Source organism: Oxyura jamaicensis, chromosome 13, assembly GCF_011077185.1.
Source record: "Oxyura jamaicensis isolate SHBP4307 breed ruddy duck chromosome 13, BPBGC_Ojam_1.0, whole genome shotgun sequence".
NCBI classification, from domain to species: Eukaryota; Metazoa; Chordata; class Aves; order Anseriformes; family Anatidae; genus Oxyura; species Oxyura jamaicensis.
This window is the reverse complement of record NC_048905.1, coordinates 5,147,307-5,170,778: the sequence shown is the minus strand read 5'-3', so window position 1 is coordinate 5,170,778 and position 23,472 is coordinate 5,147,307. Positions and strand designations below refer to the sequence as shown.

At 37.6% G+C, this 23,472-nt stretch overlaps 2 long non-coding RNA genes across 3 annotated transcripts in view; one reads left to right on the top strand and one right to left on the bottom strand.

The window, feature by feature from the left end:
* Positions 1 to 14,851, bottom strand: part of LOC118173887 — an 18,809-nt gene extending 3,958 nt beyond the window's left edge. Inside the window, exon 1 of one of the 2 annotated variants that reach the window (XR_004754429.1) lies at positions 14,614 to 14,851. This is a non-coding gene — a long non-coding RNA (uncharacterized LOC118173887). Of the gene's footprint in view, positions 1 to 12,271; positions 13,436 to 14,613 lie in introns of those variants that run through there. The other variant, XR_004754428.1, reaches the window with a different exon arrangement.
* LOC118173886 lies at positions 1,188 to 23,303 on the top strand. Its single transcript, XR_004754427.1, has 3 exons — positions 1,188 to 1,260; positions 4,040 to 4,270; positions 22,746 to 23,303. It is a non-coding gene; the product is annotated as an uncharacterized LOC118173886 (long non-coding RNA).
* The last annotated feature ends 169 nt before the right edge of the window (positions 23,304 to 23,472 follow it).

Sequence of the window (23,472 nt, the reverse complement as noted above, 5' to 3'; positions counted from 1 at the left end):
CCTTTCCTTTCCTTTCCTTTCCTTTCCTTTCCTTTCCTTTCCTTTCCATTCCTTCCTTCTCTTCTCTCCTGTACAGTTTTAGCATCACGGGAGAAGCAGTCCGGATTTCTCACATCCTCACAATTTAGGATGTTCAGACCAGAAGTTTCATCCACTTTAACAAGAAGCCTTCACAACATATGCATTCAGAGAGTACTTTCCTGGTTTCAAAGTTATGGTAACCCATACAGACCTATTTCTGAGGTGTGTTCTAATGTAGGGTACGTTGCAGAAGTACTGCCACAAACCAGCATGAGGGCATGCTGTTAATGCAGTTAAGGCGCATTACAGGGAGTGGTTACACTGAGGACTTTTATTCAGCTATGTCTACTTAAATGAACAAATGAAAGAATATTATTTTTTGTTTGTTTATACAGCTCTATTTTCTAGATAGACACAAAAGAAAATATGCCATATATATATATTTTTAATACTTAGCGACATCCAAATTCCAGAGTATGTTCAAAAGACAACCTCAAAACTTGCAGAAAATCTGTTGTTTCTCAACTATTTCCTTAGCTAATATGCTTAGAGACATGCCATGATGTCAATGTGCGACACACTAACTGAGCAACTGCTCTTCATCAGGACTTCTCATTGTACCTCAGTTTCTGTATGCATGTCTGTACCTTTTCAGGAAGAGTGTAATTTCTTTTTCATTGCAAATGGTTTGCCTGGAACAGATACGTGACTTTTACTTTGTAGGCAAAGAATTCTGAGAAGGTCAGTAAAAGACAGAATCTCTCTATAAAATGTGACAATCAATAACAGTTTAACCTCTAATCTATATTAACAGACAACCTTTATTTACTGTTTGACTTGTGTAAAGACAAAGACAGGTAATCCGAAAGGAGTAGTCACAATAGAGACGAATGACCTTCTTTTACAAGAATGTAGATACCACTGAGTGAAAACCATTTCAGCTTCAGCATCATGCAAAGGGCTATTTTGCTAAGAAACACTGTGTGTTAGTTGTTGAAACTTTTTTGTGCATTCCCCGAAACAAATGACACTATTCTGATTTTTTTTTTTTTTTTTTTTTTTTTCTGGGCAGTAAATAACGTCTTACATGTTGACAATGCTAATATTATATTTTAAAATATATTTGCATTTGCATTTTTTGTCATTTTTTATTGCATTGTATAAATCCCAGAGCAGGGATCCACTAAGCTCACTTTGAGAAAGCCCTCTTTCTTGGGATAGCATCATGCAATGACACAGGTGATCATATAGCATTTCATTATGGTATACTGGCTCAATCTATGGGAAAGTATTTTCAACAAGATTTGTGGATATGTGTTGGGAGTAAAAGTCAGGAAGGTTAATTTTAAGTGACTTTTAAAAATCGGATTATTCCATACAAATAGTTTTCAAGGGTGAATATTCCTAATGCAAAGTAATCTTAGATATTCAGTCTAATTAGTGCTTTAAATCTACTAGATAAGGGGAACGAATGGGAAGGGAATAGTAAGAAAATAATTCTGTTGCTACTTATAATTGTGGGATTTAGCAATACCACTGTGGCATTGGAGGGACAGAACAAGAAATGATTAGGAAGCATTTATTTTTAGGAAAGTTGTTGCACATTTTGTGCTCTAGCTAATCAATGTTTCCTAATGCATGAAGAGATGCATGTAATTAAGTTGTTTTTACTTAACGTTTAGATTTTACTAATGCATAAGATAGGTAGCTGGAAATTTGCTTTAATCTTAAGCCCTGTATCTTTAATTGATAAGTTAATTATTATTTGCAGAAATACTCAACCATGTCTGCTGCACTTATTTGAATTGTTGATAAAAGTACATGCCTTTAAGAATACCTACGAGCTCATTCACTTCATTCTTAGTCTTATTTTTCTCTAAATGGAAGAATCAATTTCTAGATATTTTTAAAATATTTTTCTTGCTCTTCATACTTTATAAAGTCTATTTAAAACACCAAAAGGCAAAAATCTTTTATACATGTAAGCAATTGTAAAGGCAGTCTCATAAGGTTTATTACAGCTGTATTAACGTGGGGGGCATTCCAAAGGGTGATGGTACCAAAACTTAAGTTCTAGGACACTTTGTCTTATCTTGGTGGAGGAAGTATGAAAAGAAAACCACCACATATCTGAGAATGGAAGATTTTCACTTTCTTTTCAACTAGGCAAGGAGGATGACACCACCTTTGTAAATGTACAATGCTATGTGTTTTTCAGACTTAGCCTGCTTAGCAAGAAGTTATCTTACATCTTCTTGGCACTGTGTGAAACTTTCTGAAAACAAGGCCTTGCATACACTCTGGTCATCCAAAACAGAATCACCCCAAATTGCTGGTCTTTTACTTCCACTCTTGGCTTTGCAATTTAGCTTTGTCTCTCACTTTTTCATTATGTGCAGTATTGTGCATATCCATCCAAATCAACTCTTACTACTTGGAACAATGAGGTTGATTGTAACTCAAAACCTGAATTAAATACAAATCTAGCTTGAGAATATCATTAAGTATCATAGAATTTAGAATGCAAATACTGTGTCCTTAAAGTTAAAACTGACCATAAAGTTTAGTTAAATAATGGTGATGCGTACTTATGAGGACAGAAAAATTCAAGATAGCATTTGTAGCTGAAGCAAGAGACTAATAGGGCATGTGCACCGTGAGCACAACGTGGAGTTCAAACACTGGTGCCTTTGTAATCATTTTAACTCACTTTTGGCTAACGGGTATTTTGGAGGAAACTTATGAGAAGTGTGTCCTTTTGGTCCAGTAGTGTTTTTATTTTTTAAAAATACATCAACACAAATACTCAAATGTTGTCTGTAACTCTAAAAATAGTGAAGCATAGATATGATTAGATATCTGCTCATCAATTACTTTTAGTTGTAGGGGAAAAAAATGGTGGTGCTATTTTCATATTATTTTAATAGGAAGAGGGCTTATGGCAGAAAATACTGCTTTGTACCCAGACAAGAGGATTGTACATACATCTCAAAAATATGGAAAATGTATGCCAGGGAAATAAGTGTTCTATTTCAGTTATGCCAAACAACTTTCTAGTTTATGAAGATTTTGGTAACATAATGCTGCATATAATCTTTATCAGGAAGCACAATGTGAAGTAGTTACTTCTCTTAAATGAACCATTTCTAGCAACTAGGAAGTAAGAGAACATGAGGCAGCATGTCTCTTCTGTATTAATCCACATGCTTCACTGAAGGTAAATTAAGGTAATTGGAAGCAGACTTGAGTTGGCTGTGAATGCATTCCTACAGCCCGGATTTTGTCACAGTCTTGTAACAATTGCAAAAAAAATTTAATTGTTCAGCATATTCAGAATACACAGTAACAGGTCACGATTGAATTCTGCTCTCCTCCAACCTGAAGAGAACCACATATTAGCATTTAAGTGCAAATTCAATGACATTTTGTTTTGCTAAGAAAACTTCCAAGTTATGAAACAAAACTGAGTCAAAGGTGTACTGAAACTGTCGCTTTTGTTAACGCAGAAGTGTCTGAGGTACAGAGCACGGAGAGCAAAGCTAATTTTATCTTGCATTCTCAGCAAAATATAGTCCTTACTTCCTTAGTGGGTTTTCAAGTAAGTTTCAGATAGTAAGAGCATTTAAGTGGTGTGCTATTTTCTCCATCAAAAGCATAGGGGTCACTTTTCTCCATACCAAATATTCATCCGTTTTTGTACTGCCACTAAACCAACTTTTGTAGCATGCCTACTGTTTTCTTTTTTCTCCTGGTTATGTTAGTTCCCACAGACTCATCATTGGTCCAGACAGGGTCATGACAATACAATCTGGCTTTACAGTCCATTGCAAATTAGCCTGAAGATCTAAGGAATAATTTTAATACTTATGAACTTTTATGAGAATATAATTACCAATTCAAGTTACTTCTTTCTGGAAATGCAGGCAAGTGCTCTTGCCTAGCTTTATGTATTTAATTTTCCACATTCTTTTTACTCCTGCCTTCCTAATTAAATGGGCTCTTTCACTGTTTTCTCTAGTTTTTGCAAGCTTCCAAAACTTCATGATCTCTGAGAAGATGATGAACAGAACACAGCAAAACCCGAACAAGCATCTACCTTATTTCTTGGAGTACTAAGTCTACTATGTTTTTAGCTTCCAAAATTCAAGAAGATGCGTCTGTGCCATAGCAAGAGCACCTATCTAAATATCAAAGCCCAGTTTTGCTGAATTCAAAATATACACATTATGTTGTCTGAAAAGACTGAAAGGTATGAATTTTGCACTTGTCAATATAATATTTCCTTAATAATAGATGAATTTTAAATGTCTTTGTCATTAGCATACTGGTATTTTCCATTATTTGAATTTGCTAGCAACCTTTTTTGTCCTTCCAGCAGAGAATGCTAGTACTTATTTACACAAAATAAAGATAGCCTCACTTCATAAGTTCAATATTTTGGGCAAGCAGTAGTTTACCAGTCCACCATCCAGTTTTAGCAGGAAATAGTCCTAGTGCTGATCACAAGGAGATGACTTGTGGTATCAGCTCATTTTGAGAAGTTTAGCAAACATGTTATCTCTAGCAACAGGTCTGATGCAATGTTTATAAGTTCAATCTGTCCTGTTTTGCCATTGTTGGTGATAGGCTTGTTACCAAAACAGCCTAAAAGTCTTTTCTTCACCATGACCTTCCGAAGGTCACCTACAAATGATATTTCATCATAATCTAATATTTGAAAAATGTGTTTAAAATGTAAAAACATTCTCCAAGATTTAAAACTTTAAATTTAACTTACAATGAAGCTTGAACAACTTTACACTGCAGAAAGCTTTTAACTGATCTTAATTTCAACAGGCTCTATTTTGTCCAAATAATAAATATGCCAAATTGCATGGTGGATTATCTATGTGACTGCAAAGGCTTATTTAAAATTAAGATTAGATAGACATCTTTACTTGCTTACTTAAGGAAAATCTTACTCCAGCACACCTGAGCCGAGGCTGACTCAAACACAGAGGGAACGTTACATGGAGAGGCAATTAGAAGAAAAGAGGAAAAAAATATGTAGTCCATACAATATATTTCTTAAAGCTTGTGAAAAAGCATTAGGTTTGCCAGTACTCTTTTAACACTTGATGCATTTTCTGTTTGAAACAGTGTCTTTAAAACGACACTACTGTGATGCCACACATGCTTCCCCTCTAATTTCCAATCTTGGGAACTGCCAGTTCAAATTAGTTCTTTCTAATCTTGACATTACTGGCACCAGAAAAGATTTGCAGGCTACAGTGATTCCTATAGCACCTCTTTGACAACGAGGGGTTCTTTGCTTACATGTCACCATCTACAACCTCATAAGAAATGCAGGTGATGTAAAGGAAAATGCATCCAGCTCCCTAAGTTTTAGCTGAGTTAGATCAGTGGGACTAATGTTAGGACTAATGTTAGAAGCAATGTTTCTGTAATCCTTTTTCTTCAGTTAAAGTAAGAAGCTATAACTGAATATGCACAGCAAGAACACCTGACTGATAAGCAAGTATGATTTGCAGTCATTTTCAGAGAAAGCTACACTTCAAATTCATCAGTGTTATATACACACTAAATGTTATATGGAAATCCACAACTACTCCTCTCATGCTTCAGTGCAGTAAGAACAAATAAGAAGCATGTGGAATGTTCTCCATGCAAGATCTTCTCAGCTATTTTTCTAACTACTTCCATAGACAGAAACTTCTTTCCAAGACAGTTTTTCTGAATTGTGCAGATATTTTTTTTGGTTCTTACTATTTTTGCTTGTGGTTAAGGCATGTAGTTGAAGTCCTTGGGTACTTCCTTCCTTACTTTACTAGCAATATGTCCATAAACATTTAAGGGAGAACATAAAACAATTTCTATTCACTATACATGCATCTTTCATAATTTTTGTCTCAGCTATCTAAAAGTAGATGGTCCAGGTCAATGTATAAACCAACAGAACTAAACCCCGTATCTGGTATCCGAAGAGCTGGAGTTGTGCCACTTCAGAAGAAACAACGTATAGCAGCAGAATAAAACCAAGCGAAACAAAATGATCCACTGCCAAGAAACAGAATTTGAAATGACAAATTGTGTACCTTAATATTCTTATTACTTACAGTTATCCAAGGATTGCTGTAGCAATGTAAAATATGCTATCTTAAAGCCATAAAAACATTTGCATAAGAAATTTTACTAAAGTAATACTGGCTGCTAAAAAGCCCATAATGTCTATGGACACCTGCTATTACTAAGACCTCCAAAACATGTGACAAGCCCAAGTAATATTTGTTAAATCTGCTTAAGTTGTACTGTGTTTTCATTTCAGCTCCACACAGCTTCGAAAATGTACACTTTTACAAGAACTGGTGCTGAAAGTGAATTTTGTTCTCACAGAACCTCTGTATAAGATTTCATCAAAAATGTATTTGGCTCTGTCGAGATCAAATTTCTTCTTGTTTACATCTCTCTAATTCTGAGACAGAAACAACTTATTACTAGTTAATAATACAGTAATGCTTTACATTTGTTTCATATTCTGATCCATTTCTCTAGTTTGGACATAAAGTGTGCGAAGATAGATATTATTTATAAACGATAACAAGAGAGAATATGCAAGTCTTCGATGAAATTCACTTTGGTTGCCATCTTTAATAATAAAACTGTGCCTCTCATCACGTTCAGTACCAACTCAGGAGAAAGTGTGTCCTTACAGAATGATCATGTGTCCTCTCTGAACCACCTTCATGTGTCCTTACTGAATCACCAAACTCATTTCCCGTTTCTTCGCAATCTTCCAGACCTACCTTGTTTAGCCTGAAATCAGACAATGCCAGAGTTCAAGGTCACATGGCTTCAGGCAAAATAAACTTGAGCTAGTTGTTTAGCTGCATGTTATATATACATATATATTTTAAAAAAGAGTAGTATATAAAACAGGATAGGTTATAGATGCAGAGTTTACAGCTGCTGCTTTTATTTACTGATGCATATTTGTACCACATACAAAAGCTTGAGTGTTCCTGATAATAGTTAAGGCTGTAACGTTAGTCCAGGGAAATAAGACACTGACAGAGATCAGCAGATTATGGATGAAATGTAACAGACAAAAATACAGTTCCTGCTTAAATACATGCAGGTGTTTAGGTTTCAGAACTCAGATGTTTCACCAGGAGAACAGCAGAAATTAAAAAGAAGCATGCATGGGCATTATCCCCATTTAATGTTAATTTCACAGCAATGAATGGAAAACTAGGAAATGTATGATAGCATTTTCCATTTACTTCTAGAAGCTAAAAAAAAAAAAAAAAGGAAAGAATGAAAAGTACATGAATCTCAGCATCAGCTCTACAATGTTTTTTTTTTGCATGTGAGATGTGTTAGCAAGCTTACACTTGGAATATCTTGTGATCCACAGAAAGGCCAAAAAACTGCTCTAGAGGTTATAAAGCAGATGTAATCAGGGGTATACTTGGCTTATAAAGTTATACATTTATCTGTCTATGTATACATTATCTCAAATAAACAAATTTCTGAAGAAGCAATCTGCCAAAGAGACAGACTATAAGGTATTTTTTGAAAAAAAAAAAAAAATCTACCCATTGGCTATCAGTTCTTATCATGTCCCTAGTTCTGAGAGTTCTTTCAGAAATTTTGCTCATAATGTAGCTATGTATGTTTGCAATAGTATTAAAATTTGTCCCAGAACCGTGGATGTGTCTCAGTCTATTCCTTTGAAAATAACTCCTATATCTTTATTATGAAAAGCAGAATATTGCAGCTGGAAAGGTCTCTGGCTCCTGAGTATTTACCCTAGATGTTAGGTATGTTTGTACAGCCTGGGTTGTGACAGCTATTTTCCTGTAGATACCATATTTGCATACAAGAAGTGATGCTGTCCACATTTGTTTCTAATATAATTTAGAATAAAAAAGAATGAAAATAAATAAGTAAAACATTATGTCCTCCTGCAGGACAGAAAGGAGTAAGCCCTAAAACAAGGTATAAAGACAAAGGGATCCAATTCTGTATATTTGGTTTAAATGCTCCTTGTCAGGTACGGACCCTTACCACAACATTCCTACCACTTCTGCTCGTAGCGTCTCACCTGCTCTATCCCTTCTTCCCCCCCCCCCCCCCCCCTTTTTTTTTTTGTTATAAGTGGCAGTTTCTACAGAAATTATTTCAGATGATAGATATTATCCTATGAAAGTACAAGGTTCTTTTTTTGATAATTAGCAGCACAAAGGTCACTGTGTTTGGATAAACTATGGTAGTGCACGGTCCCTTTTGAGCTTTTTCTCTTCTGACAGACACTGAGGTCTCCACGCCTGAAAGAGACCCTAATAGTGAGTCAAGGAGTCCAGCTTCTCTGATATTATGTAACACTATTTTTTGTTTCAGGGAAGGACCTTTCATGAAAAATAGGTAACTACGTAGCTGTGGATGATTCCAGACATCCACAGTCAATGTTGGAACAACAATAGAGAAGCACCACTAGGGAAAATTCTGATGAGCTGGAAGATCTTTCCATGTTTAAACTGGCAAGCAAAGGTTGAAACAAACAGAAGTGCATTTATATATTCAGCAGGCAGGAGGAAGAGCCATATAAACCTAAGGAGAATGTTTGCTTAAAAGTAATAGGGCATAATAAGGTCATGCATTTAAACTGGAAATTAGAAGAAGGTATGTGAAATTCAAATAAAGGGCTAAGGACTGTAGCAGACGTAGGGTGGGTGAAGACCTTACCAGCTTTAAGACAGAGCCTGAGCATGATGTAGCTGGCTGCTGTAGAGTGGGGCTAGACAGGGCCCATTAAAGTGATCTGACCCTGCTTGAATCTGAGAGGTAGGCAAGCTGTGCACCTGGAACGTCAGGACTGCAGGATGACCTTTTAGGGCCTGGGTCACCTCCTCTTTACCTCCATTTAACAGTTCGGGGCTTCTTTTCAGAAACCCCTCTGCTCAGTTTGGCATCCTCATACGGGTACACAGCCTCACAGGTGCACTTTGGCCAGGTGACTCAGCACCATTCATCACCATGCATTTGAATTTTCCATGTGTAGCTAGATGAAAGCTGTGTGATATGCACAGTGTGTTACAACTCCTCATAGTCTTGGTCTTAAATAAAGCATGCCAATGCACATTTTATGAGCAATATCGTTACATATCTAAGGTACCACTCGGTGCTCTGCATACCTCAGTACTGCTCTGTGCTCACAAGTATGAATGCCCATCAGAAGACTTGGAGGGTTTGTTTCTTGGTTTCTGTGTGACATTTTGCTTTTTACCTTTTACTTATGTAGCAGTAGGAATTTAGTTCCAGGTTTTGACATATCCTGTTGAGTATATTTTTAATAGTGTGTAGCAAGATGTGTTGAACATAATTTATGTAGCCCTAGTCTTATGTTAAATGATGCAGAATCAGGCAGAAAGTCAAATCCTACCCCCAAAACTTCTGCAGTTTACAGTGGGACAGATATAGCCCAAATGTAATGGAGAAGGGTAGACCATCCTGCTAAAATTCTGCAACAGAAGTGCAACTAATAAAAGGCTCGGGGTGCATTTTTATGCCCACTGTGTCCCGTATTCTCCTCTGTCAAAGTGATGTCAGTGGTATAAAGAAAAAGGGACTAACAGCTCTAATGCCCCTTAACTTCCTTTCCTTTTTATCTATTACCCCCCTCTCCAGTAAACAGACCTTTAAAAAGGGAACACAGGAAAACAACATCACAAAAGAGAATGTGAGGCAGCTGAACATAAGTCTTTTCCCTATTCAGTATTGTTTGGCTGTACTTGTGCATTGATATCCTAGGGCAGGAGGACACAACGGTATTTTCGGTTTGCAAGTCTCTATGAAATTATATACTACACAAATGAAAAGGAATACTATATCAGGCAGGAAAGAAGCTGAAGAGGCATAATGCCTTGAGGAAGAAAGCATATCTATTCTTCCTTACAGAAAGGAAAAAGATTATACTCAGTTAAGCTCTCTCCACATAAAGAAAGTTTCATTTGTCAGAAATGACAGTGTCAGTAAATAGGATTCATTTTCAAAAAGAAACTTTTTTTCTGTGTGTGTGTGTGTGTGTCATCAGTCCTGCTTCTCAAATTGTTTCTAATTATATTATTCTATACATGAAATAAAACTTTTTTTTTTTTTTCCTTTCCTTCCATGGTTGCTAGCCATGGCATTCATGTATTTCCTGATCTAGAAGTATGTACTTAATCATTGGAAAAAGTGAATGTAAATGTTTGGCTTTCAACCAGGCAAACTGTTAAAAAGGAACTTCTTTTTCATAGTCAACTGTAAACACTTCCAGCTCACTTTTTATTCAGATTCTTCTAATTTGTAGTGATGTTTATTCATCAGATGTGCCAATCATTACAGAGAGAATACACGAATTCTTGAAAATATGTATGAGGAAGCACAGTACTTGGGGCCTGGAAGTTTTGCATATAAAAATACTGGCTTTGAAGCATCTCTATCTACCCTTGAACAAATAAATACATTGACCGTTGCCTATTTTCAGGGATTTTAGAAGAGGCCAGAGAAGGACATTAGTTTTCCCATGTAAGACAGCAAAAGGAGCTTTATATGATATTAAGATGAAGTACTCCTGTGCTTGGTAGCACTAGTGTCTGGAATGGTGGTGGTTCTGAGGTGCACTGGCATTAGGCATTCTACGGGTATTTGCTCAGTGAAGTACAACTACTAATTTCTAGTCAACACAGGTAGAATGGAGATGGAGTACAGGGACTCATGATTCCTTTTTGAGGAGCTGGAATGGAAATTTTATAATGCAAATTCATTTTGGCATGCTCTTACAACTGCCAGTAATTCCCACCCTCATTGCCAACAAATGATTGTCTGCCAAGCATGGCAGCCAGTCTGAAACAAGTTTCACCACACATTGCACTGACCAAGTCCCAGTCATATTAACTCAACTAAGGCTTGAAATGAACCTTTAGGGAGAGGCAGCAAATATTCTAAAACTAGATGGGCAGAAGGAAACCTTTGCCTTTAGTTAAGGCAGTAGTTCTGTGAAACCTGCCACCAGAAATTGCTGCCTGCTTGCTTCTGCTTGTTCTAGCTGGTATCATTCATCTTCTCTGAGAACCCCTTGGAATGGCATAGGCACTGTGGAGTAGAAGGAGAGAAGACAGATGGCTAAAACATCTCGTATTCTGCCAAATCCAAGCCTTTCAGTTGTGTAGGAACATGTGGGACCTTTTGTTCCATCCTGTTTGTCTCTGCTGAACACACTGTACGATAAATTGATTCCCAGAGCAATAAATGAAAAATGAGCAGTTAGGCAACCTACTTCACTGCATGGCATTCCCACCATTGTCCATCTAGTCTCACGTTATCCAATTAAAGAGAGACTATTACATATTACACAGAACATCTGTAGCAGCTTTCCTTTTTTTTTAGTGTTAAAAAAAGCCAACTATCAAAAGTGATTTCTGTCATAGTCTTCCTCCTCTGTGCTTATACTTTGCACATGCATTACAATGCTTCTTGTAACCACCTGCAGTCCTTATTCAGCCAATCCAGGCACATTTAGTTCTCTTAAGCAATAATTTCTAATGAGACAACACAGTTGGAAGAAACGGTGAAAAAAGTAAATAAATCAGGGTGCAAAACCTCTGCAGTAGTGGACATTAGTCACTGTATGACAGTAACAAGACAAAATTCTTGCAGGAGTGCTGGACAATGCCAGAGTACCAGAACCATGATTCCCCCCATTTGTTGTTAATTTGCTGTGTTCAAATCTAAATAGAAAAAAGCTTCTAACTGAACAACCCTATCAGGCTTTACTCCCAACCACTAGCACATCTGCTCATGATCCTCTAAATATTCAAAATTAGGGTGAGGAAATTAAGACAGACTTCTGCAAGGACTTCCATGTACAGTTCCTTTTGGACATCCAAAACACAGAAATGGCTTTGAAGTGGATATGTCTAATCTACTTATTTCCATAAGAAACAGATTTTCATTAAAATGTCTTGTTCTACCCAGTAACAGCCTAATAAATAAATAAATGAATAAATAAATAAATAAATTCAAAACATCTATTATGCAACCTCAAGAGGGCAGCATGGCATTTCAAGAATCATCTTAACACAAGGGTAGTCATGCCTTAATAGCAGGCTGTAATGACAGCATTGAATTAAGATTATTGTAAACTGTAATTATAAATAAATAAATAGGCATGAAAAGAGAGAAGCCCATGGCAGTAACACTAGCTCACCTGTTTTGCTTCTGTCCATGTATGATGTCCGTGCATGACTCTTAGTAGCAGATGATGCAGGGTTGCAGTTTGCAGATGTTTGTCCTCCATGCTGTACCAGTTACAACAGCATAGCCTTCCCTGCCTGTCCTTGCTTAACCAATACCCACTATAAGCAACCTGTTAAAAACTGTGATAGCGCTGGTTTTAGTGCAAAGGATAGCCTGGTTCTGTGATAATGAAATTCTTGCCTGTAATTGGTAATAATTCTGCTCAGGCTTTCAAATGGTACATAGGAGTTTAGGATTATAGCAACACTGAGTGCAAGGTGATCTCATGATTATTTGAATACAGTTGCCTTTTATGGCACTGCATTATATCATCCTTCCATAAAAGTATTATATTCCAACTTGAAATTAGATAATTTCTTCCCTTTTACTATTTCTCTTGGAAGACTATTTCAGAATTTCTTAGCTCTAATGAACCTTACGTGAAATTGCACTGCAGATTTATTCTTAGCCAATTTATGTTCTGGTTCCTGTGCCAACACTATCTGCTAGCTGCAACATTGCCTCTGTTTTGCTTAATTAAACATGTTTTTGTCTTTTATGCTATGACCAAAGCCTACAATTCCTTGATCATCTTAGTAGCACTTTTCTCTGCCTGTTCACCTTTTAATCTCTCTCCTCAAACACTGATGATACATAATAATTACAGTCCAAATGAAAAATCCCCAGATCACTGGCGTTAAGACTTCTACATGCCAACTGGAAATCCATCATGGCACCATGTGCCTTTTATACACTGATGGGTTGGCAATATTAATGTGTATTCTGGAGACTTGGAGAAAGAATAAACTGAGCAGATAGGTGCAAGTACAATCTCCCATTCTGCCATTGCAGTGCAACAACGGCCAAATCAAAAAGGACTCTGTCTCAGGTGTCTCATTTTAGAATAGAATTATGGGTTATAATATTAACCAATGCAACTATATAACCCATACTACAGCTAAAAAATGATATAGAACATAAACCACATGCCATAATAGCACATTCTTCAGCTCACTGAAGTAGTCTATCTGCTGTAAGTCTCACAGTGACACGTCCAAGGTTAACTAAGAGGTTTAGTTAAGCAAAATTACTTGAACAGGGATTGCTGGCAATATATTACCTGCTGCCAGGCAGATACTGCATTTTGACTTATTACAATTGTGAATATAAAATGTATTATTAGAAAAACAATTAAAAAACACAACAAACCTTGATCATCATTTATTTATATCATTTATCACACATGCAACGAAGACTACCATCAACTCTGATCTTGACTTGGATTCTTGGATTCTACATACTCAAAACACTGGGCTGTCCTAGAAACCACTGCATCATTTTCTTCATTTTCATTTCATGAGGTAACATTAGGTTGCCACATCAAGTTCTGCCTCCCTGTTTGGCCTCATTGGTGATATTGGTGATATTTCCATTCCAACTAATACCGTGTATATTAAATACTCATATTAATTATAAAACCAAACTGGGGGAAAAAAATCATGAAGTTCCTACGAGATTCATTTTTATAGAATGTGACTTTTAGAACATGCTTCTATTAGGAAGCATAAAATTCTTTCAACAATTAATGAATTTTAATGCTGATACTATTATTGTGTTTTCACCATTTCTTTATATATTACTTTTATCACAGAATGGTTTAGGTTGGAAGGGACCTCTGGAGGTCATCTAGTCCAGCTCCCCTGCTCAGGCAGGGCCACCTAGAGCAGCTTGCCAAGAACTGTATCTAGACAACTTCTGAATAGCTCCAGGGATGGAGATTCCATATACTGGTATATCGCTGTATAACTCAGTGCTTCATGTATTATGATAATTTATTCTTTCTATTACATTTTATAAAATAAAACCTCTCTCACTCCTGTCCTGGTTTTGGTTAAACCACAACAACTCCAAAAGAATTCCTTCTGGAATTGTTTTTGAAATCAGTATAATAAATTTCATCATGAATCCTGTTTACTGAAGAGAACCCTTTCTAACAGCACGTTTATGACCTCTGCTTCTCAACGCCTTTCTCACAATCACAGTATATTGCAAAATAAAAACTCTTTTCTAACACCAATGTTATCCTCAAAACAAAGGACACTTTTTGCACCAGCTAACATCCGATACTTTAAACCTGTCAGGTTGCTAGACCCTGAAAAATCAGAACTTCCAACAGCTAAAAAGCTGAATTTCTATTCAGGTAAAAAACAAAACCACCACATTTTAAAAAAAACAACCAAGCCCTTCATAATAATAATATAGCCATTGATTTGGCCGAAATGCATAATTAGCTCTCTCACAATTAGGTATTACCAGCATCTGCAGGAGAAATGTAGGAAGAAACCACATGAGACAATGGCTCTGTTCTGCAGAAATTAACTGCATTGTAAAGGCAGTATCTGCTCCTACATCCTTTTTGTTAATACGAGATTCACACTTCAGATGTGTTTTTAAATGTGGCCCAGGTGGGTTAACTCTGGATTCCTCATCCTGTGTTTCTACTTTTTTGAATCTTGCCCTGGCATTCATTTAACACCACAGTGAGCCAGTTTGTGGAGTTAATCTGGCCAAAAAAAAAAACAATTTTGTCCTGCTTTCCTAAGGTTTATTGGGGGAATCTGATTAGATGCTCCTGATTTTACAAGTTTTCTATATTTAATAGATGGTTTGATGTGAAATTAAGCAAAGACAAACAAACAAACAAACAAAAAACCCTTCCAGACAGAATCAGCTTACGGGCAAGAAAACACACCAATGACTGAAAATAGGAGCAATACTTTTATGACTGACCTACACTGCTCTGTAATCCAAGGGGGCTCTCCAATGGCATAGTTTCTATGAATTTAAAAGTAGTAAGTCTAGATGCCTGGATCACTGGTTCTTTCTGATAATGTTTAATGTAGTGTTTTTTTCTAATGGATGACCTGTACAGAAGCAGCCTTACTGTCATTTAGCACCCTGTCTTCTCACAGAATTCTGATTCAGAGATCTGTTCTCTTTCAAAGATGAGTGCACTTGCATCTAAAGATTAGCCCTGGCAACTTTTTTCTTGTTGAGAAAGGAAAAGAGAAAAACTAACAGACTGTGACTTGTGGGAATAAATCACTAGATCACACATTCAGTGCTAGAATAGCTCCTCTAGTATGACTACATTAAGCTGGGGAAGCTTCAACTGTAAATAAAGTTTCTGCTATCTTTTTTTATTATTATTATTATTTTCCTGATTTCTGTATTTTGTTGTGGTGGTTTCACCCTGACAGACAGCTAAACTCCACAACAACCACGCTCTCACTCCCCTCTCCCAGCTGCTGTTGCATTTTTCCTTTCTTTAATGTGCTCTCCCAGAGGCCCAACCAGCGTCACCCACCGGCTTGGCTCTGGCCAGCAGCAGGTCCCTTTGGAGCAGCTGGAGCTGGCTCTGCTCTGACATGGGGCTGCTGCTGGGCTCTGCTCACAGAGACCCCCCCTGCAGCCCCCCTGCTCCCCAAACCTTGCCATGTATACTCAATACAATCATCTGCTCAGGTATCTGGCAATAGTCAATAACAAAAAGAAAGGAGACAGACAGGATGCATTTTGCACACATGCAATTATATTATGGTAGTAAAAAAGCATAGGGGTGAGACACCCAGTACTGGGTACTGTTTGTATTTATCCTGTTGGGAGGTCTGCACACCAGGAGCTTAGTCCTGCTATTCTTTCACTCTCCCATCTCCTCTTTAATCAGATTCAGGGTATATATCCACTTTCTCTTTGACGAGGCAGGGTTAGTGAGGTTGTCAGGAGGCAGGTTTTGGCTCCCTGAATCTCTTCCCTAAGACTCAACCCTAGAGAATGCTAAAGATGGAGATCTGCTTTGACACTTTCCAGATGGCAAAGCTTAAAACTGCATCCTCTGAAAAGAAATAGCAGAAAGACACAGCTCTAGTTACATTCTTCTCCATCCCCGATGTATATGCTGCACCATGATTAGTTTTCTGGAGACTGGATAAACATTGAGCCATCTCAGCTGGAGAGCCCTAAGCGTTTGTTGTATGGTCAGCTCTCACTGTTTCTAACCCACACTGGGAGCAGAGCAGAGGAAAATCAGCACCTTGTATTCATGCTTCATTCCAAGTGCCTGGAACATACATCCCTCCCCCTAACCCTGAGCTTTACATAACTGGAGTGTTCACTTTGTTAGCATTTAGTGGGTTTTCCACTAAATTATTTATTACCTTCAGAAAAAGAAAAGGAGCATCACTGGGTCTTAAAGTCACTGGAAAAGCATTACGTAATTGACCCAACAAGAAAAAAAAAAAAAAATTGCACTTACATAGATACTAAGTTTCTTCCTTAATATATCCAAATTTGCTCTGATCTGAGGGTTCAGCTTAGCCATTTGCTGGTGTCTACTAACTTCTGTTAAAATCCTTGTGGTAGAATTGGATAAAATTAAGTCATAAACAGAAGATATATAGGATGAACAACATCTTTGTATGGAAAAGATAGCAAACAGCATTTGCACCCTGTCCTCCAAAGTGTGAAAATAATATCTCAGCCCCAAGCACTCAGGTTGTGAGAACACATTGGAAAGGGAGATGGAGAAAGGTAGGCTGCAAAACAAAGATCGCAGGGCAAAATAATAGAGTAAGAAAAATGATGTAGGAGTCCAGTTTCTTAACATGTGTTAAGATTTCTATCATCATTCTGATGTTAATAATTGACATGAAATACAGTGTGAGTTAGATAACAGCAGAAATGCTCATGCCAGGAACCCATTTCGTCTTCCAGTGGTGTGAGGCACTGGGTAATGGGGAAATGCATAACTGCATTTCAGAGATGATCTTGCTTCACTGCGTTACATCTTGAGGAATTTTATACTGTCTAGAAAGAGATTTCTGTTTGTGGCAGGTAATGGGAGGTATTCTTTTTAGAGCAGAGAGTGTAAAAAGAACAGGATGTGAATTTTGTTTGTGGAAGTGAGGAATTAATAGCAAAGCTTTGAGTCAGGTATAAGCTAGATGGTTATTGTGCAAGCCTCATCACACAGTGCTGCCATCTCACCCCAATTTATGACCTGGAACATAGCAAATTTTACTGCTTTTAGCTGGGACTGCAAGTTGTACCAATGCATACAATGATTTTATAAATCCAAGGGAAAGAGGTAAAAGCTCCAAATTTCTTTTGCTCTTTAAGCTAGCTCAGGTGTAAGCTGGACAAAATCTGATGACACACAGCACCACCTGAGCCTGCAAATCACATTGCCAACCTTTGAGTACATGGTTTAAATCCAGTCATTCCATATTGCCTGAACTCAGAATGCACATGCAAGCCAAGTTTTGTTCTCTACCACAAGCAAGTACAAGCAAATGAGTAGGAACAGCTTTAGCATGGTTACAGTTTTTGCTTTCATGTGGATAGGCCACATTTTAATTTTTCACCATCACACCCGATAGGGGTAGCATTTGTAATGACTCACAGGGAACCAGAAAATCTCAGCAAGCACAGGCTGCTGAGATCAGTGGCCTCTATGTCCAGCTTGCCAGCCCCAAGAATTCATGAGAGGGGGCATTCAGGCTTTCACTTCTCTTTACACTGCCAGAGTCCATGCTTTCTGGTTCATACCACCAAAAGCCAGCTAAAACCAGAGGTGAATCTACTACATGATATAACAAACGGCTGTTGCTCTTATTTGCCCTGTATGTTCTTATCTCACAGTTCACAATTAATCACCACCCTGGAAATCAAACACTAAAGTATTTGTACATTCTCTTTTAAAATACATTTCAATTTCCTTTTAGTTGAACTGCCCTGTCCTTCGCCACACCTGCTCAATGCATCATTCTGCACAGCACACTCTGTACATACCTGAGGAGTCTGATGACTCATGCTAGACAGGGAACATAATCGCCAAAGAAAGAACACAAGTTCAAAAACTGTGATGCAATTGAAGTATAGAGGGATGTCTGTTCATTAGCAAATAATCACATTTGCATATTGATGATACATTACATCATGTCTGAGGAGAAGATCCTGTGCTCGGTAACATAAAATCCTCTTCAGTATGGGACCAAATGAGTAACATGAGTAACAAATTCGTACTAAGCACTAAAGTCCTGTGCTGGAAAACTGTAAAACCCATCCCAAGTATTTGGTAAGTATGTTTTTTGATGCATGTCAGCTTAGCCTTTGTGAAATCTAGCTTATTCTGTTCTATCTGGAGACATACTGCTCTTTGCAGAGAGAACAATTGGGAGAGGCTGATTTTATGGGAACAGCAATACAGATGAATTGGTCTCCTATCTAACATTTATAGGGAAGGTTTCCTTGGTTTCAGCATAGATCACAGGTACAGTCGAAGGTACAGCTAGTTTCTCTGAATTGCCATTAAGCTCAGAGTACTCACTAGGTTTTAGAACAAATACATTAGGTTCCCAAGCCATTGCTGTTCCTCATCATATAAGCTGAAAGGGATTGCTCTACTACCTATTACTCTCACTGTCAGTTTGTGACAGTTATCTTTTGTTTGTAGTACTGAAATATTTTTGCAACTCTGTGGTGTATTTTCTCTATGAATTAATAAGTCATATGTTTACAAATATGAAAGCACTTATCTCTGGAGATTGTTAGCCTTCCATGTGTCTGAAGTATATTATTGCAGGAAACATTCTCTGCATATTTGTTTAAAAGAACACACCTTCATTAAAAAGGAGCCTGAAACTATCTGGAAATGCTGGAAGCAATAATCCAATTGTTACAAATCTTGAGACTGATTCAGTTTAGATCTTGTCATAGATGCAAAGCCAGGCCCAGCCTGATATCCCCTTGAGTGACATCAAACTTCCAAGAAGGAAGACAGTTTGAGCGATATCAGAGCGGAGACAGATCAGCTTCTTACAGTTTCACGAACTGACCTCAGTCAGCAGCTGTTGATCAAAACTTCCACGGGAATGATGTCCTCACAAGGGTTCTCTGCAGGGTGGGTTCTGTGATGTCTCTTTGGAGGCACTGTGACTTTCCCCTATATTGAGACACGGTTCCTTGTCCTGCTGAAGGTGGAACTGACCAATATGGTTAAAAAGTTATAAAGATAAAAGGTGAAGAGAAAGACACCATGATCAAATAAACCCCGTTTCCACAGGAAATAAGACTAAAAATAAAGTGGCACATTCTTTTCCAGGGTCTCTACTCGGTTGTGAGGAAGCTAAAAAAGCAGAGGTTTTCAGCCTGACGTTTGTGTATTACCTGTAGTAATGTGGTGTGGAATACCACATTCCCCCTGAACCAATATAGGGACTGAGCTCTGAGCCTGCCGAACTTGTATTATGAAGGAAAGAAAATGAACTAACTAATAACTTTATTCAAAGTTTTACTGGCAACTTGTCTGTCCTGATGATTTAACTGTTATTTACACTGAAACCGACATGCAAGAAGATTATAGCCTACGACTCCCAGGGAGCAAGCTGTGGAATTTTTGCATTCTGCACAATGTTATGGGTTGGCAACCACTCCTGTGTGCTAACACAGATCGCTTCAATCCCTTGTGTTTATCCTATAAACAAGAAAGTGCTCCACACTGTTGTCCTAAAGAAAATAGCTGAAATCTAAAGCAGCTCAGTCCTGTTTAAGCTGTCCCCAGACACACTGCCTACCACGCGGGTTTGTTTTTCATTTATTTGTTAATGAAAACTGGCAGCAGATGCTACACTTTTATTGAGCACATTAATCTTTGAAAGAAAACAATATTTCTGCTGCTCTGCGACTCCTGTACTACAAGTAATCAGGCCTGCTCTTTCCTGTTAACCCTGTACATAATGTAGAATCCCCCGGAGCATGGGGATTTTTTTGCTACAGTATATTTCTGCTGTGAGATTGGATGCTTAAGTGTGGATTGAAGTAAGATCTGAAACCATCCTTCTTCTGATTCCAAATTCAACTTGTGGCAATAAGTACAAGAAATATGTGACAGGTGCTTGGATGCTTTTAAGAAATAAGAATGCAATCTTGATCCAGTTGCTGGCTTTCACAGAACAGTAGTAAGAACAGCAACACTACCGATTCCTGTCATTCACAGCTGTATCATAGCACTAATGTAAACAGTATGCGCTGAATGCCTGTAAGGCATTAGGGAATTCCAGGTGCATATGCTGTATATACTCTTCATAAATTTGTGGCCGCTAGCACAAATATTTGCTCATCTTATTACAAGGTAACAAGGGGTGTGTGTAAGCGCACAAGCTACCAGTGATCTAATCAGCCCTTAAGCAGGTCTTTTCTTTTCCCCACTACCCATTTAGGGGTTATATTATTAGTGGCTATCGGGGGTAACTTTCACTCTCGAGAATAAGCAACCATGCACACGCTGCTCTGATAGAAATACCTTACAGCTCCAAACATTTGGATTCGTTACCTTTCCGCTACCTTGTGCCATGCAGAAGTTACAGGACCCTGCCTGTGGGGACCCGTCCAGAAGGTAGGATGGCAAGAGTGGCACTATTTAGATGGGCTAACAGATGACAATCGTTACCTACATATTCTCTCATCCTCTCATAAAAAGCTTCAGCCTGATTCTGAGGAAGGAAGGTGAATCAGAGAAGTGCAGCTCATACAGCTGTGGAGATACCAATCCAAGACCAAATGAGCCTTAAAGTACAAGCTACTTCAAAAATATTTCACTGGTATAAATAAATAATAAACAAGCAAATAAATAAATATATACTATCTTTATTCACATATAGTTTCTTTATCTCCTGGACTGGAAAAAAAAAATCCCTGAGGTTGATCTATTTAACTCAGTGGAGGCACCATTGAAATATGTGATCTTCCTTGTGCCACTCCTATTGTATGCTCTTGGTTACACAGAAGCATCTACCCCTCTGATAACTAAATCATTTGTGGTTCAGAATTATGGAAAATTATTCTAAGAGCTGAGTATAACAAAAGAGATAACAAGTTGTTCCCAGGGGTGGTCTGCATGTACTCATCTACAGAGAACAAATTCCCAGGAAAACACTGTAATAAAGCATACTTTACAGAATACTTTATATGCTCTAATGAATTAAGCATTACTATTTCCTCTAAGCCTAGCTTTCTGAATTCTTTTGTTAAATCAGCCCAAGGAGAAAAGGACATGTCTCCATTTGTCTCTGTAATCAATGCAGTACAAGTTAGAAATATACCAGGTAAATTCATTTTACTCTGCTCTATTTGGGAACAGGTTGCTTAACTATATCTAGTTTTGTTTGCATATCCTCCTTTGCCCATAGGTGAATACAGCAGCAGAGAACAGTATGGGCTGGAAAACCATGGTGGGATGTCACCGAAACAGAACAGTGCTAACAGGCACCCTGCAGTTCCTGCAGCACTGAGAGTGAGGACACGTTTCAGTTTCTCATTTTAGACATCCTGGCAACAGATTTCCTGATATATAGGAAATTCTTCAGGACTTGGTAATTGTGCCTGGTAACTAAGTTGGTATCTCTCCAGTGAATACTGCATTCTCCAGCCTGAAACTGGAGTTTTCTAGGGAGAACTGGACTAGTCCAGCTTGGATGGGTGTTAACATGAATTTGTGTGCAGTCTCTACATTCGTTATCCTTCCCGTTATATCTTTCAGCTTTTCTCCATCCTGCAGGTTCACCCAAAGGGTGTAAGTTTATTGTCAACAGTATTTATTAAATTAAAGACTGTGACAGGTGCGGCTGTTAGAATACTAGTAAATATTTTTTTTTCTTCTTTCTATATGAATGAGTTAAGAACTGTATGGTTGCAAACAAAATATACCAGATGAATACAAATGATAGAATACCGATGCTCTTTGTTTTTTAGTTCTTACAGTCTCAAGCACAGGACAATAACTGAGTGATTAGAAAGCAATCCCTTAACAATTTTAAAACTAATTTAGTGGCATTTCCCACTGAAACCAAGCTATTGCACATGAATTTTTATAAAAGAAATTCCTTCATATGAGGTCACAAAAATTCCACTATTCTGTTCCCAGTTTGTAACCTAAAAAAGCTTTAATATGCCTGTGGAAAAGGGTCAGTGAATTAGATCTTAGACTAACAGAAACATTGCAAAGCCCTAATGCAATTACATCACTATGCCTGCTGTAGCTTTGATTTGCTTGTCTAAAGCAGGTAAATCTATTTTCCCTGGTACTAGTGAATATTAGTGTACCTCTAAGTAGTAAAACTTAAAAATATTTGATTATTCTACCCACATAAAGAATTTTGATGCACAATTTGACATGCTTTATGAGCCTGATAGTTGGAAAATCAATCACCAAATGCCTTAAGCAAGAAGTTCAAAATCATGGCATTTATCTTTCTCTATAGTTACATCCTATTTTTCAATATTCAAAGTTCTGACCTCAGTATTTTGCTGATACTCACAATGTTACTATACTATTGCCATAGCTCCTTGGGTAATTTGTGTTTTAAATTTTTATTTCTGTTTTTCAGAGATCTGCAAAGACCATGAAATTCAGAATGGTGCTGGAAAGCATCTGATAAATAGGTAAACTCTAAGTCCAGCTCACCTCCAAGCACTGCATCTTTGAAGAACATTTTCTGAAGTAATAACTTGTTTTTCTCACCTAAATAGATATGAATTGTTGACACTGAAGAAAAAGAAGTGTCAAATAAGAAGCTACTGCTTTTTACAGCTGCTTTTTTTTTAGTGCAAACTATTAACTTTTGGTTTTCCATCTACATTTGCTGGATACATCCCTGGAAAAACACACACTCATATTGGTGACTATAAAAAAGGTGATACGAGGTTCTTCTAAAACTTTACAGTCTTTCAGAAAAAAAAACTTTCATCCAGAGAGGATGTGAATTACTTCATAACACAGCACTTCAACATAGCGGTGTGTATTTCCAGTTGTATCTACCTATTACCAAATATATTTAATATTACTACCTGCCTATATGGGACCAATAGTGTTGCACTACTTTTCAGTGTAAATGTTTAAATTCCAATGATCTTGCGAGACATTAAACAACTGGTATAGCAAAAAACAACAGCAAACTACAAGGAAAGAAGACAGAACGGAAAAGATGAGGATCAGACCAAAGGCCTGAATTTGCTGCCATTTACACTCACAGAAGTATGTAGTCTCACTGTTTCTGGATATTTCCCTAAATGTGGATGGTGGTAAGCACATCAGAAACTGTCTGTATACAGATG